General features: G+C 30.5%; 1 pseudogene; it reads left to right on the top strand.

Moving 5' to 3' along the window:
- Positions 1-766: 766 nt before the first annotated feature.
- LOC141552421 (U4 spliceosomal RNA) lies at positions 767-870 on the top strand (annotated as a pseudogene).
- The last annotated feature ends 3102 nt before the right edge of the window (positions 871-3972 follow it).

The raw sequence follows: 3972 nt of genomic DNA, 5'->3' as shown, positions 1-3972 counted from the left end.
ACCATGCTAAGTACTAAGAATATGTAAACTAGATAATCATTGTCTCATAAATTCTACAAGTACACTTCTTTCAAGTATACTTCTCCAAAGTTCCACCCTCTATACTACCCAAATGCTATTTTTAAAAAGGACCTAAACATCATAGTTTTAAGAAATTACCCTCCCCCAAAAAGCTGCTCTAATATCCTAGAACCAAGAATCAAATACATATTGATAGAATCCACCATTTACCTCTAGAAAGAGATCTCAAAATGAAAACTTCCAGGAATATAGTAGGCAAATGTTAGGTCTCCCAGATCAACTAGAGAATATTACAACTAGCCAGAAATAATTCAGATATTAAGACACCCCAATTACGTGTAGTACAACACATTTCTACAAGATATCTTCGAAGAATTTCAGAACAAGTCTGTTTCAAATGGGCAAGGGGACAGTCTGTCGAACCCAGACTGCAGCATAGGGAAACCAGGGCAAGAAGCAGGAGCAGAGAGTCAAAGCATTGTAACTGAAATCATTGCAAGAAGAAATGGAAAAAATAGAAAAAGAATGCAATGGAAAAAAATAATTGACCAATTGCAAAATAAGCTTTAAAAAGTAACAGAAGAAAATAATACACTCAAAATTAGAAATGAACAAATGGAAGTGAATGATTCAATAAGACTTCAAGAATCAGTCAAGCAAAAACAAAAAAAAAAAATTAAAAATAGAAGAAAATATGATGTATCTCCTAGGAAAAACAACTGACCTGGAAAATAAGTCTAATATAAGCTTTACGAAGTGGCAGTATCACAGCCAATGAGGTTTATTCAAGGCGCGATTATTGCTAATTGAAAATAGGTCTAATATAAAGATTTTTGGACTTCCCTAAAGCCATAATGAAAAAAGAACCTAGACATTATGTTACAGGAAATCATAAAAGAAAACTGCCCTGATATTTTAGAATCAGAAGGTAAAATAGCCATCAAAAGAATCTACTAATCAATGCCTGAAACAAACCCCAAAAGTAAATCCCCAAGGAATATGGTGGCTAAATTTCAGAATTATTATACCAAGGAAAATATATTTATTGCAAGCAGCCAAAAAGAAACAATTTAAATACTAAGGAGCCACAATTAGGATTGCACAGAACCTAGGAGCTTCCACCTTAAAGCATCAAAGAGCCTGGAATCTGAAATTCTGAAAGATAAATTAACTAGGATTACAGCCAAGAATAAGGTATCCAGGGAAAATGAGCATTATATTTCAGGGAAGAAGATGGATAATCAATGAAAAAAAATGAATTTCACCTATTTCTAATGAAAAGACCAGAACTGCACAAAAAGTTTGATCTTCAAACACAGAACTCAAGAGAAGCATAAAAGGTAAAAAGGAAAGAATTCTTGAGAATTATATTTCTACTATGGGAATACTTAGAGAATGGGGATATAATTTGATTTTTTATGATAATATGAAAAAAGCTAGAGATAGAAAGGGAATCATACTGGAAGAAGAAGGAAGAGAAGAAAAATAGGGGACATTACATCTCACAAAGAGGCAAAGAAAACTTATTGTCATTGAGGGAAAGAAGAGAGGGGGATGAGTGCTACGTGAATCTTATTCTCATTAAATTTGGCTTTAAGAGTGAATATCAGACATATTTGGTATCATAAAGAAACTTTTCTAACATTTTAGAGAAATAGGAGGGAAAATGGGGAAAGAAAGGGAAAGACTAATAAAAGCGGAACAGAAGAATTAAGGGAAAGGTGTAAAAAAGGGGAAGGGGCTCTAAAGGGGGAGAGCTGTTTGAAGGAGGTAGTCATCAAAAGCAAAATACTGGGGAGGAGGGAAAGGGGATAGAAAAGATAAAAGCATAACTTAGGGTACACAAGAGGTCAGGAAATACAGAATTAGTTATTTTAACTGTGAATATGAATGGGATGACTTACCCCATAAAACAGAAGCAGATAGAGACTCCATTAAAAGCCAGAATCCTACAATATGTTGTTTATAAGAAACACATTTAAAACATAGTGATACATATAGAGTGAAGGTAAAGGGCAGAAGCAGAATATATTATGCTGCAGGTGAGGAGAAAAAAAGCAGCAGGGGTAACAATCCTGATCTCAGATCAAGTAAAAACAAAAATATATATAATTAAAAGAATTTAGGAAGGAAACTATATCTTACTAAAGGGTACCATAGAAAATGAAGCAATATCAATACTAAATATAAGTTAAATTATATTATTATATATAATTATATAATATGTGTTATATTATATAATTATATATAATAATTATATTAAAATTATATCAGTAGGGGATGTCAAATTTGCTCTCTCAGAACTAGATAAACTGAACCACCAAATAAATAAGAAATAAGTTAAAAAGGTAAACAAAATGTTAGAAAAGTTAGGTATGATAGATCTTTGGAGAAAATTAAATGGAGACCAAAAGGAGTTTACTTTTTTCTCAGTGGTTTATTGAATTTATACAAAAATTGACCATGTGTTAGGGTATTAAAAACCTCAAAATCAAATGCAGAAAGGCAGAGATGGTAAAAGCATTTTTGCAGATCATGATGCAATAAAAATCACATGCAATATAAGGCTGGGAGAAAATAGACAAATAAATAATTGGAAATTAAATAATCTCATCCTAAAGAATGAATGGGTGAAACAGCAAATCATGGACACAATCAATAATTTCATTCAAGAGAATGACAATAATGAGACAGCATTCCACAATTTGTGGGATGCAGCCAAAGCAGTAATAAAAGGAAATTTTATATCTGTAATGTTTACTTGCATAAAATAAAGAAAAAATCAATGAATTGGGCTTGCAACTGAAAAAACTAGAAAAAGAACAAATTTTAAAACCCTAAATCAAATACCAAACTTGAAATTATAGAAGTAAAAGAGAGATTAATAAAATTTAAAGTAAAAAAAAAACTATTGAATTAATAAATAAAATTAAAGTTGGTTTTATGGAAAAACAACAAAATATATAATCCTTTAATTAATTTGATTAGAAAAAGGAAAGAGGAAAATCAAACCATTAGTCTCAAAAATGGAAAGATAGAACTTTCCACCAATTAATACTTAGGAATTATTTTGTCCAACTTTATGCCAATAAATTTGAAAACCTAAGTGAAATGGAGGAATAAACACAAAAATATAGATTGCTCAGATTAACAGAAGAGGAAATAAATGATTTAAACAGTCCAGTTTAGAAAAAGAAATAGAATAAGCTATTAATCAATTCCCTAAGGAAAAAAAAAAAAACAACCCAGGACCAGATGTATTTACATGTGATTTCTACCGAACATTTAAAGAATAGTGAACTTCAATACTATGTAAACTATTTGAAAAAATAGAGAATGAAGGACTTCTACCAAATTTCTTTTATAAAACAGACATGCTACTGACACTTAAACCAGGTAGGATGAAAACAGAGAAAGAAAATTATAGAACAATTTTCTTAATAAATATTGATGCAAAAATTTTAAACAAAATACTAGCAAAGACATTACAGATAATCATCCCTAGGATAATACACCATGACAAAGTAGAATTTATACTAGGAATGCAGGTCTAGTTCAATATAGGAAAACTATTAACATAATTGACTATATCAATAACCAAATTAACAAAAACATATCTCAATAGATCCAGAAAAAGCATTTGAAAAAATCCAACTTCCATATCTATTAAAAACACAAGAGACTATATAAATAAATGGACTTTCCCTTAAAATAGTAAGTAGCATCTATTTAAAATCATCAGCAAGCATCATATGTAATGGGGATAAACTAAAACCATTCCTAGTAAGATCAGAGGTGAACCAAGGTTGCCCACTATCACTATTACTATTCAATATTGAATTAGAAATGTTAGTTTTAGCAGTAAGAGAAGAATATGAGATTAAAGGAATTAGAGTAGGTAATGAGGAAACCAAATTATCATTCTTTGCAGAAGATATGATGCTATACTTA

The sequence above is a fragment of the Sminthopsis crassicaudata genome, chromosome 1 (genome assembly GCF_048593235.1).
Source record: "Sminthopsis crassicaudata isolate SCR6 chromosome 1, ASM4859323v1, whole genome shotgun sequence".
In the NCBI taxonomy this organism is placed as follows: Eukaryota; Metazoa; Chordata; class Mammalia; order Dasyuromorphia; family Dasyuridae; genus Sminthopsis; species Sminthopsis crassicaudata.
Note: the sequence above shows the minus strand (reverse complement) of the source record. Positions and strands in the feature narration are given on the sequence as shown.